The sequence below is a fragment of the Anser anser genome, assembly GCF_964211835.1.
Source record: "Anser anser genome assembly, chromosome: 1".
NCBI lineage: Eukaryota > Metazoa > Chordata > Aves > Anseriformes > Anatidae > Anser > Anser anser.
In genome coordinates this window covers 211,968,874-211,982,364 of record NC_139720.1, presented here as the reverse complement: position 1 = coordinate 211,982,364, position 13,491 = coordinate 211,968,874, and the positions used below count along the sequence as shown (strand labels likewise).

At 51.7% G+C, this 13,491-nt stretch overlaps 1 protein-coding gene across 1 annotated transcript in view; it reads right to left on the bottom strand.

Moving 5' to 3' along the window:
- Positions 1-11,777, bottom strand: part of LOC310898752 (glycerophosphodiester phosphodiesterase domain-containing protein 5-like) — a 32,267-nt gene extending 20,490 nt beyond the window's left edge. The window contains 1 exon segment of the mRNA XM_083834180.1: positions 11,433-11,777. The gene's annotated coding sequence lies outside the window, so the exon portion shown is untranslated.
- Positions 11,778-13,491: the final 1,714 nt, after the last annotated feature.

The following is a 13,491-nucleotide window of genomic DNA, read 5'->3' as shown; positions in this document are numbered from 1 at the left end:
AAATGATGCTCTCCTCATGTATTTCCTGCTATATGTTCCCAGCCTAACAGCAGCTGGGTTGCAAAGGAGAGGGGATGGAAATGAAGCACAAGAGTTGTCAGATCAGGCTGGTCCTAACCAAGAAGTGCCCGCATGTGCCATGCCCTGAATGCCTTCCTGAGACAGAGGTGTTTGCCCATCCACGACACTCAGTTCACCAGCATCAGATCCGGAGGCAGCAGGAGGTCACCCCCTGGTAAAAAATTGATGCTGCTCTCACATGGCGACATGGTGAGCCTGCTCTTGAGTAACCCAGCACAGAGGGTTTGTGGGCTCTGTGCCACCGGTGAGTGGTGTAGATGACATTTGATCCTGCTGTCCTAGTCACCTGGACTAAAATATACCTGGCATAAGCCCAGCGATTGCCAAATTGCCCCAGCTGTGTCTTCTGAATACGTTTGAACCTTCAGAGCTCTTACCAGAAGGTTTACATGTGCCATGCGGGTGCAGTATTTGTTACCTTCTAGTAGGATCCCTAGACCATGATTTTCCCCATCAGTGAAGCACAGCATCGTTTTTTTCCCCAGCCCTTTATTTAATGCTTCATCCTTTCCCTCCAGCAATAGCAATGAAGACACTGGTTCAAAACCAGCAGCTTTGCTGTCAGAGGACCATGAAATTTGCTACTGCATTCTTAATGGAGACACGAGGCTCACACATCGATATTTATCCATCAGTGTATAGGATTTGACAGGAAAACTGATGGCAGAGACCTCAGCACATTGTCCTCTCCATCTGGCTGGCGGGATGTTAAATCTGGATGTTAGTCGAGATGTTAGACTAGCTCTCTCATAAAAAGGGTGATGGAGATACCACCAGCTCCCAAGACAGGCTAATCCTCTCTGAATTTGCTCTACCATTAACAGTTTTTTTTCAGTGCCTGGCCTCATGTCTAACAGTTTAAGCCCACCACTTCACGACCTGATCTTGATGGATCTAGAGAGGAGAGTAAATGTTTCCTCTGTTACGTATTTCACAACTGTTTGGATGACTGCCGTCTCGCTGGAGCTTTTGGAACGGGTAAGCACAACATCTCACATAATGGGAAACATTCACGTAGCAGCCTTTAAGAGAGCTTCAGTCTTAACCACGGCCAAACAAACCAAGAAATCCTCTTGAGGATCCACTTCCTGGCAGCATGAGGTGGGTTTGGGATGTCCATGTGCAGATCTCAGAGCCCTCGGTGCTCAAAGGGTTCATCTTGTCTCACGGCTGAGCCCTGGGACCCCGGATAATGTCCTCAGGGGACCCTGGCACCCACTGCTTGTCATCCTTTTGGGAAATGACACTTAGAAAGCTGAAGTTTCGGAATCTCAGTTTGCAAATTCTGCACCGAGGAACATCTGCAACCCAGGAAACGTCTTCAGAGCTGTTTATAAGAAGGAGCCCATCATCCTCAATCATCCTCTACCATTCTGCCTCTCCAGCATGGACTGACTAGGGGATGAGAGCTCCTGGGGCTGAAATCCTATCCTGCCCAAAAGAGAAACAGCAATGCACAGAAGACCTTGCAGTGACTTGCCAGCCCCATCCAGAAGTACAAGAGGCTGCCGGAGGTTAGAGACCAGGGATGCCAGTAAAGCCATTATATCACAGCTGGTGGGAGCAGAAAGCTTTCAGCCAAAGCTGAACGTGCCCTGCTAAGCCCCAGATCATGACTTGCCCCACAGCTGCTCCTGCTCCCACTGGGCATGCGGGGCTCACACTGGAAAAGCAAATGGGAGACTTGGAGCCCCACGGCTGCAAGGGACTGCTGGGTCCACTGGGGAGCAAAGCACAGGAGATGCTTGAGATATCGAATAAAGAAGGCATTTATGTGTAAATTCAAAGGAAAGGGTTGATAGGGATAAAGAAAACCAGGCCTTTCACACAAGGGCAGGCAGAAATGTCCCTCTCAGCTCCAAATGGGTTCAAATCCTCAGCCTCCCCGTCCTTCTCTTTCTCTGTGTCCTCAGATATCGTGTTTAATTTAATGCAAGCTTCCTCACACCTCTGCCCCCTTTCGCTTTCTCCATGACCCTCCATCCCACAAACTCATCCTTGCTCCCAAATTTCCAGCCTGCTGTTACAGCTGCACTGGGGCGTTCAGAAGCCACAGAAACATCTCTCCCAAGGTATGGCCGAAACTGCAATGCCTCAGACCACATCAAGCACTGAAGCCTTTGACTTCACTAGCACCTGATCCCAACAAAGATAATATCCCAGCTTCTGGACCCAGCAACTGGGATAAAGGGGCAAAGAACATTGCAGCATATGGTGGGTGCAGAGTCCAAAAGACAGGAGGGCCACACGAGGATCTGGAGCAGTTCAGCCATTGTTAGGACACAGCAAGAGACCTCACAGTGCTTGGTCTAGATTTGAAGCAGAGTGCTCCTAAAACTTGGAGGCTGCCTGCAACCCCTCCCCAGCTCCACCAGGCAAAAGTAAATGGCTGGAAAAAGGGGACAGCATACCCCAAATCCATTCACTGGGAAAGCCATGGGAGCAAAGAGCAAGCAGGAAAACATGCATCAGCAGGAGAGCAAAGTTTAGGGCTTCAGCAAGTGAGCCATGACAGCAGTAACACATGTTTTCCAGCTCCATAATCCCAAGAGACCTCAGGTCTTTCCCTTGCAAACAGAGACTGTTTGCTCACAGATAAGAGTCCCCGTAATTGCAGGCATTTGAGCGGGGCTGCTCATTTCCCACTGCTCGACAGAGAGGGAGGAAAAGCATGAGAACTAGCCCGGGGGGTGGTGGAGAAATGAGCTGGAGAAAAAATTGGGAAATATATTCAGCTGCAAAGCCTGGATGCAGAAGGTAGTGCAAGCAGAGCTGGCTGGAGAGGCAAGCGCACGAGCAAGGAGAGGATCCTTGCCTCATTATTGTTATTATTATTATTATCTGATGCTTAGAGCTGGGGAACTCATCTTCTGAGTGGTAAACAGGTACAGAAGCCAAACCTGGCATCACCTATAGCTTTCTCCTTGAGGCTTTGAAGTCCATGCTTTCTCCTCAGCATCATGATGCTTTGTGAAGCCTGATGCAGGCGGCAGGTAGGGGTGATCCATGCTTTGCCCATCCCATTTCTAAGGAATTTGGACAGAATTTGGAGAGAAAGTAAACCCTGTGCCAAGGCTGAGCCTTCCCAGCGCCTGCAGCTCCTTCGCCTGATGGTGGAGATGCCACTGAAGTCGCCTGGCACAGGGACCCCCAGTGCCATCCCTCTGCTCTCTGGGGACATCACACCCTGCCCCTCTACCTGGGAATCTTCAACATTATCACACCAACAAATCAGAAGGACTAAAATCAACATCCAGACATGGTGCTGGTTGGTCACCGTCCCCATGAGCTGCACACAGACCTTGCCACCAGCCAGAAAACTCAGCAAAGAGCCTCCCTTAAACCTGCATTTCCAGCTCACGGTGTGCCCAAGGATCTGGATCACAGCCTTGGTTTCCTCTTGTTCCACTGCCATCAGCCTTCACTTTCTTTTCAGAAAACAGAAGAGGTTTGACACAGGGAAGGAAGAAGGTTGATATGAAACACGACTAGTCAACACCTCCCTGTGATACGGGATATACATCCTTTCCTTTCCCTGGCAGGTGATAATTATAATTTATCAGCAAGACATTCAACAGCTTCTTTATTAGCCCTAATTATGCCTTGCTTCTGCGTGGGATCCCAGGGAGGATGTGCAGCTCGACTCGAGTGTGTGCAAAGTAGCCCTGAGGACTGATTAGCTGTCGGTTTGAGGCAGATGACAGCCCTCAGCACACAGAAATGCTGGGCCTTACCCCAGAAAATAATGAATGAACATGGAAAGAGAAGGGGTTAATGAGGAATAAGTGCTCCCGTGGCTGCAGGAACAATACTCGTTTCATTTTGTGTGCTCTTGTACACCTCCAGCATGCAGTGGCTGTGGCTCTCAGAGCTCTGGGGAGGTTTCCAGCAAGGTTAATGTCCCATGTTTTGCAATATGCCTCCGCAGTTTGAACAGTCATAAATAATCACGCCTGCTTCAGACAAATGAACCTGAAAATACAGATGAAGCTTTGCATCTCTTCGGGTTGCAGAGGGACTTACAGAGCAGTCTTGGTGCTGGGGCTCAAAGGTCAGCCATCCAGCGTGAGTTGTGCTCGGAAGGGGTGCTGTACCCTGCTCAACACGAGCCACACTGGCTGGTTAGACCAGGATTCATCTGAGGATGCAGGCAAATGGATTTTCCGAGGCAACCAACCATGTATTTTGGGGTGGAGGTGGGGGTCAACTTGACAAGCCCTACAGGAACCCCAATTGATGAGGATGATCGGTGCGGTTTTGGAAACACTTCTGCCAGCCCCAGGCTTCTGCACATATCCCTGCGTGGAGAAGCAGACATCACTCCGATGGTGATGGGCTCACCTCAGAGCAAAGCCAGGCATCATCCATGAGAGTCTGGAGCAGAAAAGGTACCTTAATCCCTGCCTTTATTTCAGAGGGCTCATCATAGGAAGGAACGCTTCAAAGTTGAACCACGTTTTAGCCCAAATTACTTCTTTTTAAACCTCTCCTTTCCCCAAAAATTGTTTGGTCTCCCTTCACTTCAAGAAACTCTCACAGTACGCTCTCGTGTTTTGACCAAGTTTGTCCCCAGCCCCCGGGGTTGACTCATTATCCACAACCTCTTGCAGAACCCTCGTCTAATCCTAATCATCATCATCACAAATCACAGCTGGTTTTCTTCATCTTCAAAGCACTTTGCGGGCTGCCTCAGCGAATGCGTGCCTAGGAAATTATTGGCCAAGCCTCAGAGCATGTGCGATGGATTTTGTGCAAATGCTTTCAGTTTTGTGTTGAAACAGGCAAGGGGAAATTGTCGTGTTTGTCAAAGGGCCTCACAGCACTACAATAGATTTTTCCCTCTTTCCTGCTAGGAGCAAAATGAGTGTTTAGAATAAAGGCAATGAATAGTAGCTTAGTGGCTTGACATAAAAATAAAAATAAAAGGAAGAAGAAAAAGAAGGGGTGGAGAAAGACTTCCCAAGTGCCACAGCATTGGCTGGACTTTTGGCTGGAGCCATCCCTCGTTACACGGAGACTTCCCAAAAGGGCCGCGTGGTTTTGGGTCTGCAGAGGTTCGCCTGCTGCCCCAGTCCCTCCATCTTCGAGGAGCAAAGGTGTAGGACTGGCACGTATGGGGATGCTTTCATCTACAGAAATTTTCCTTTGAGGGGGAACAGGAGGTAAATCCCAGCATAGCTGTCCCGTCGGGTCGGGGTTTGAATTATTTTTGCCTGCCAGTTGCTTGTAGAGAGGTTCCAGCCCACCTACCTTTCAGAAAGGTCCACCCAGCTCACCCCGCTGTCCTTCTGGGAAGTCCTGCCCGCCCCAACCCTCCTCACGGAAGGTTCCACCAGCCCCAACTGTCCTTCCAGAAACTTCCACCGCACCACTCGAGTGAAGGCCACCCCCAGCCTTCAGCCCATGCCAGTCTCAGGTCTCCAGGACCCCAAGGACTGAAGCTTCAGCCCCTCCATCATGGGGGGACAAGAGGAGGAGAGGGCAGAAGCTGCACCGACCCCTGCCCTGGGGCTCGTTCCTCCAGGGAGGGGATGCTCCAGGGCCAAGGGGAGAAATGGGGGAGAGAAAATTCTGGCTGAGAATAATGAAGTCCTAAACTCTGACATCAAGTGTTGACCCAAACGTAGCAGGTTTTTATGCTGTGGTGTCTCTTTCCTGTAATTTGTCATGAGCTAAAATGTGGAGAGGGTCCAGTTCAGCCATGGAAGGGCCTGAAAAACATCAGAAAACTCAAGTAAAATAAAATAAAAGGTCGACATTCACTCATAGGACATGGCTCTTTCTTTCTCCTAGAAGACGAATTATAAGGCCTGGAAACAAGGTGGGACTATGTAGGTGCAGAACCAGGGGTAGTGCCCCAGGAGAGCCCAGATCTGCACACCAGGGTTGCCAGATATCGGGGTGTTAAAGGGCTCCACTTGCAACGAGCCCCGGGATCGCATCGCTTCCCAAACTTCCCTTTCAGGCTCGTTTCATTCACGCCCACGAGAAAGCTGAAGGGTTGAGAAATCCCCCGCTGAGCAGCCAGCGTCTCGCACGCGATGCTGGAGCAGCAGCAAATGAGGTGGGATGTCCCGGCTGGGACAGGAGATTTTTTTTGCTTAAAGTGAAGAGGGAAATGCTGTGTGGCATTAAATATCCATTAATGCAGAAGCAAGGCTTCTTTTTGTCCTGTGGTACCTTGCTGCATATCCCTAGAGACATGATGCACTGCACAGCATCAAATTTGGGGTTAAAGGACCTTGTGGGGGTTATTACCCGCTAGACCAGAGCTTGGGGTGGGCTTCGAGCCTCCCTACATGAGACTCATCCCTCCTAGAACCAGAGGGCACTCCCTGGGCAGCCGTACACGGTGTCTTTACCTGCCCTGCCTCTTCGGGCCACTAGCCACCGTGGTGGCCAGCCCCCCAAAACACCCTGGAACAGCCACGGCATTGCCCCACCACATGTGGGGTGGCACACAGGTAGCTCTGGCCCCATTGCTGGGCCATCAGCAGTTCCTTTCTTCTGTTTTTTACCCTGAGAGCCTTCATATAGCTGATTTGTAACCCATGAGCTTGGGCTACAGCCCCACATTGCTCAACATGTCCGTTATATGGATGTCCAGTCTTTTGGGGGAGCTGGATTCCCTCCTCTGGGCACTACAGGTGGGCAAAGGCAGAAATTAGCCCCCAAAAGGGTCGGGAACTGTGAGCTTCCAGCTGTGAGCACAAGGAGGTGGTTGAAGCCAGATGTCGGCCCCATTCACAAGGCAGCTGACAGCCCCGAGATTAGGGACACGGTTTGGTGGGTGACATTGGTGGTAGGGGGATGGTTGGACCAGATGATCTCGGAGGGCTTTTCCAACCCTAATGATGCTGTGATTCTATGAGATGTCCGTGTCCACATGTCATTTTGGTCATGCCAAGAGCGAATGGGGAGCACTGGGGAGATCCTACCTACAGGTCAAGCCTGAAAACAAGCCTGAAACTCAAAGCGACTGGTTTGAGAGGAAGCTGCTCCCCACATTTCGGCATGGTCAACAGGAGGGTTTTGTCCTCACCTGGCTCATAGCAACTTTGCAGGTGGTGCAGGGCATGGGGCTGTGCTCAGCACGGTCTCAGGTCACACGTGGAGCTCAGCCTGGGGCTGTGCCCCTGGGTGGCCCCCAGCTCTCCAAGAAGTCTCCGCCACCCTTGAAAAGTGGCCACAGCGAAGAAAAAAGGGCTGGGGAAGGAGGAGGAATAAATCCCTTGGAAGCCAAAAAAAAAAATAAAAAATTAAAAATGGTGCTCAGAAAAGGGGGGAAACATTCCTTTGAAGATAAATCCCACTTTGTGCAGTTCAGCACATCCTGGCTCGGCTCCCACTCTGCTCCTGGGAATTCCTAAGCGGCTCTTTGTGCCCTACTGCTCAGGGGAGATGATGAGATGGGGACGCAGCGTGGGGGACCCCCGCCGGCCCCCCCAGCCCTGCTGAGGGCAGCGCAATGCCGCCAGCGCCATCTCCAAGGGAAGACTTTGTCAGTCGGCCAAAAGGGGGAGAAGAAAAGAGGTCTGCAGATCACATACCTCCGCCGGCGGCTCTGCAGAGCCCTATTCAGCCAGGACAAAGGACGGGGGCCCTGGACGGTCACCGCCCGAAGCCCCCAGCGCCGGCCCTCCCGCGGGCTGCCCGTGTTAAAGTTCAGGGTTTGGAGCAAAACAGCCCTGCAAGGAGGGGAGGAAGGGACGCTTTCCACGCCGTCGGCCGGAGGTTTCTCTATTCAGCTATCCGCAGCATCCATATGCATCAGGGCTGGCCCGTTTTTACCCCGTAACAATGCCGCCCCGCTGTTCCCAGCGCACCCCCCTTTCTGGCTAATTCAGTGCTACGCGTTTCTGCATAAGTCATCGCAGGATAGTTTTGAAGGGATTTAGGGAAAGGATGGCCTGACACTCAAGATCCACGCCCAAGATCCCCATCCTGACTCCAGCCTCCCAGTGCGGTGGAGCCATCACCCAGAGCCTCCTTTTCCCCCTCATGAACATCTCCATCAGCAGTCATTCCCTGTGCCATTTTCCATGGGGCAGGGGCGTGCTGAAAGCACGGTGAAAGCAGCAGATGACGACTTCACAGCTCATTTCTTTTTCACCCATCGTGAAAATCTCCAGGGCCTGCTCAGCAAGGCAGGTGCATGGTGGTTTTCATCGCATGGGCACCACCTCATGCAGAAAACCAGCGTGCAGGACCCCGATGGACAACCTCAGGACCTAGGGTATGGTTGGCTCTGCTGGGTCAACACCCAGCAGCGCTCACATCCCAACAGATCAGAAGAGGGTAATTTATTTAGCCGTAGAGTCTGTGGTGGGTGTTTCAATTCCTCTGTTTTAATTCCTCTAGGACCCATCTCCTCCGTGTTTGAGTGGTTACAAGGAGTGAAGAGGAATGGGTACAACTCAACCCATCCAAGAGCAGGCATCTTGAACAGGTTGGATGAACACAGCCAGAGTGCCAGGGCATGAATCCAGCCCAAGACATAAGGACATTCATCACTCCAACCCAAAAAACCCAAGCACCATTTCTTGGGCCTCCCAAGTTGCCTCGATTTAAGTATGGCCCTTGGGCACCAAAGCCCATTGCTGCCTGGAAACCCTGCCTTTGCTCTGGGTCTGTCCCCGCTGCAGTAGGAAGAAATGCAGGATTTCTCCATGCATGGTTAAAGGAAGCAGTCACGGGGACCACAGAAGTTCAACAGGCTGATTGAAGGCGGTAGTTCCCAATGCTGTAGTGCCTCATTCTTGTGGAATGGCCCCAAAACATCAAGCCCCAACCAACAGTCACCATAACACAGTAACACAGGCACAGCCTGGCAGCAGGCGAGGGAAGGAAGAGGTAAAGCACTGCTTGTGTAGTTTGGGGGAAGGGGAAGAAAAATGGATCAGAGCCGTTCACCTGCATTTCACGCCCAAATTGGGATTTGCCTAAGCAAGAAGCTTTAAGAAGTTTTCAGGGAAACGGAGCACTTCGGAGAGCGCTGACCCCGCAGAACCTCTCAGACCGCTTTAAGGCATGAATCAATTAAAGCAATCACGGAGCAAAGGTTAATCAGTAGCAAGTACATCTTAAGAAATAAGTAGCCTTTTAAAAAGCCATTGCTCCTGCCAATTCCTCCCCCCTCCCCTTCTTTTCTAAAGTGGCTTTTAGTTCTCGGACTCTGGAGACCTTCCAAAATAAGTCCTGTTATTAAGAGCGGCTGCAAAATCATGCAGCGGCAGGGGATGGACCCGAGGTACTTGCAGCAGCTCGGTACCACGGGGGGCTGAACACCTTCCAGGGGCCTCCAGCTTAATTAGAGCAGATGGAGGCGGGAGGGATGAGGGATTGCTTTTTGCAGTTAGTTTTGAGAAGGGAGGAAATGAGGCGGGAGGGTAAGGAGGGGACTGGCTCCACAGCAGGTCTACGCAAGCAGCGAGGCTCCAGCCCGAGCATGCAGGCACACGGCGGTGCTTCGAGCTGTTCCCGTGCCGTGTCCTGCCTGCAGAGGTGTTCCTCCTTCGGGCAGCCTCCTCTGCTCCCCTGCACAGGGTGTCCGAGCCGAGCCCATGCTCAGCCTGGTGTGAAGCCCACCGCAGGCATCCTCTCCGAGCTGCTCCATCCGTTGCCTCCCTTCCTGTGGGATCTGGAGCCCAAAGGATCTTCCCAACTTCTTATCCTATCCACTCTTCTCTGAAATAGTCCAAGACCCTCCTGTCCCAAGCCACCAAGAGGTCACTTGGGCAGGATTTGCTCCACGTGGGGAGGATGCAGGAGCCCATGTGCCGGGTTAGGGCACCTCAGCTGATGGGTGATGCCTTCAGAAGCCGCTTGCACACGATTATTACAAATATTTTTCTGAAGCTTCTGGGCTCTTGCACAGCAAGCAAACAAAGCCTCATTGCCCCAAAGCTACAAATGTAGAGAAATAATGCTTCTTGTATGTCTTGGCTGTTATTTTATCACACTAAACACCACCATACATCAACTATTTGCACAGAGGAACTTCCTAAGACACACGCAGTCCCGCAGCAAGTGATCACCAAGATTAAAGAGCTGCTTTTTCATCACCCCTAATGACACCTCAAGCCCAAAAGACACCATCCAGTCACCTCCTCGGTCCAATGCCATGCCATATTCTGTGATTCTGTGATAAGAAAGCCACGGGACCGGCTGTGAAACCCAGCTTTCTATTTCTCCGCAAAGTTTCCAGGTCGCCCTGGAAACCCTGCACACCTTTTAAACATTTCAATTGCAAAGTTGCAAAGAGGCAGCTTTGGCTCCCTTCGCATGCGGAGCATTTTTTCAGTTAAAATCCAGCTGGTCCCACAGCACATTCTGCATTTTCTTTTGTTAAATGCAGCTAAACTCTTTGAGCAGCTGTAGGAAATTATTTCCCTTCTCCTTTACCCTTCCACCTGGTGTCATGTGCCGGAGAATAAGTCCAGAGAGAGACTCCCTTTGGAGACCTGGATTCCCAAAGAAAAAGTAGGAGGGAAGAGAGGGTGATGTACACCCTCTGGACCTCCAACCAGATGAAATCTGCGTTATCCAACCCCAATTGGTCCCCGCGTTGACACCAGCTAACCGAGCTGCTCCTGATTTACACCAGCACTCAGCCCTGCGCCAGGGCACCCAGCCTGGGGAAGGGAAGAGGTCGCCCATCCGAGCTGGCTCGCAGCGGGTGGCAGACCCGAGAGCCTTTGCCCCCTTCCAGCCATCCCTAAGAGGTCTCGATGATTTGCAGCTCTTCCCAGATGTTTGCCCTTTCACGGGTTATTTGCTCCCGGGACGACCTCCCTGTTCACACGCCGGGCAAGCTCGCGGAAAGAAAGAGAGGCTCCTTTCTCCCGTTTGCTATGGAAACAGCCCTTTATCCGAGGCATTACAAATGCTCAGCTGCCAGCTCCCTCCCACCAGCCCCCGGCTCCAGCAGCCCCACCGGCCACCCACCGCTCACGTCTCTCCCCAGCTCCCCTTCCTCCCCTCAACAGGTGACGGCAAACTTCTCTGGCAGGGGTGCCAGAGCGAAGCCGGACTCCTAAACTCCTTTTTCTCTCCAAGAAGTCACCGGGAACACCCCCCTTTGCAAATAATCCCCTTTTGTTCCCGCTTCTCCCCATCCTCCTGCTTTTCGGGCTTTGTTTCTCTGCCACCCAGGCAGCAGCTGCGACAATCGCCCCGCTGTCGGACGCCAACCAACACTCTCAAAACTCCGAAGAATACAAGAAAAGTCCTAAAAATCCACCTTCCCCCTCGCAAAGCTAACTTTTAGGGCAGGCAGGAACGGGCAAGGAGGTATGCATTTCACATAGGTGGGGGGAATCTTTAGCACGAGGACGTTGGAGGTAACTCACCTCGCCGGGACGCACATGGAGGGGTTATTTTTTGCTTTCTGCTGCTCTTGGATCGCTGTGTCCTCTGCTCGTGACACTCAGGACCCGAATGGTGGCACCGCTGTGTGACACCCAGTGTTAGGGAGGCTGCCGGAGCCGTCCCTCCCACCGTAGGAGGGGCCACGTGAGGCTTCATAAATTCAGCCCCCCGAGGCTGGGAAAATTAAAATCCCATCGTGGGATGGGGGCATGGCTCCTGGAGGAGCTGGGGACTCGTGGGTGAAGCCGGGTTTTATCCGTCCCACGCCCTGACCACCCAGAATGTGAGAGGCTGGTGTTAAAACGCTGCCCTGGCAGAATTATGTGCCCGCAGGTTGGGATTCGAGGAGATATCCCAAAGGCGATTTGGGCAAGACATTGCTGATCTTCAGAATTAAAATTAACAAGCTTCCTCCTGGAAAGCATCTCCTGCAGCCATGAGCCCGGGGCATGAATCTGTAGCACACAATTTCTGAGCAGCCCCAGATGCAAACAGTGCTTATTTTATTTTATTTTATTTTATTTATTTTTTATTTTGCAATGGTTTTTGGCTTTAAGATCTTAATCCTATTAGAGACATAACTCCCTTTGGAGGGGGTGAGGGGCAGATCAGTGCAACAAGAGCAGTTTGTGCGGTTGAATTTTGTAACTTCCAATGCATGGTGGCCTTTTGGAGGGATATCCGTGAAGTTTCTCAGGCTATAAGGCTTACCTTACACAGCTCCAACTTCTATTTAGTTCTCCACTGCACAAGAGGCCAAAAAAAAAAATCCCCCCTTGCCCCAAAGGGCTGCCTGAAATGCCACCACTGCAGGCTTTTCATCCCCATCACTTTTTACACTGGGATTTTTCCTGTTGGATGAAGAGAAGGTCCCTGAAAAGAAAATTCAGCAAACTGCTGTCTAAATGGAGAGGAGAAGAAGGGGGCAGAAATGATGGCCCAGTGTTTTTTAGGCAGATCACATTACAAATATAAACTTTTGATTAGAAGATGGGCCACAGAGATGACAGCCTGATTCACTCTGAAACCTAATGACGAGCAAAGGGCATATAACAGTTCCACTGTAAAAGCAGTACTGGTAATCCTTGGGTAGCACTAGATCCTACAGTACCATCATTTTCCTTTGGAGTTAGAATATTAAATAATGAGGGAGCCACAAAAGGTTGCCGAAGGCAGAAGCAGCTGTTTCTGTTGCTGCTTGTTTCTATTCCTGACCACCTTCAAGCTAACACTCAGCTGGCTGGGGTAGAGGCACGGCGTGGGGCTGTGTGCAAGCCTGTAGATAAATTACTTGGTTTATGGTCTGATTTCTGGAAAACTGATAGCGAGGGCAGGGAAGGGTGAGACTGAGAAGCCTGATGGCACTGATACGATGCAGGGAGCAGCAAGAGCAGCTTCCCCAGGTACCTGACAGGTGGGTGTCCAGCAGTTTTAGTCTCTGGGGTTGATGTGCTGGGTTATCCTCCTGAGCGGTGTGCTTGTGGCTGTGCTGAGCCCAGTTTCACTGCGGTCCTTGCCCGGGCTGCCTTTCCTCCAGCTGCTGCATCCTCAAGGTGTGGACAGGCTCCATTGGGTATGTGGGGAAAAAGGGGACAGGGCTGAGCAACGTCATCAGCACAAAACTCCTCCCTGCAGCAAAGGGCAGACCATGAAAAAGGAAAGGACCATCACTGAAAACACAACCAAAGCCCTACCCCAAACCAGCAAATATCCCTGCTTCCCCCCCCCCCCCTCCAAAATACCAGCGTGCTTTTGCATCCTGCCCTTTCCTCTGGGTGCAGAGACGCAAAGCCCTCGGTTTGCTCTGCGATCACCTGGCAGATGACGTAGGGGCAGGGCGGGGGCTGCTCTGCCTGCGGTATCTTTGGCTCAGAGTTCAGCAGCTTATCTCAACCAGAAAATCCTTGCCCGGTGTCCCGGCCGGTGTCCCAGCCCTTCCAGCAGCTGACATTGAAGGGAGAGCAAGCGAGCGGGGTTGTTATCACGCTCCACGTGATGGACCTCATCCAGACCTGCTTTGCACCAGGACCTGCTGGAGCC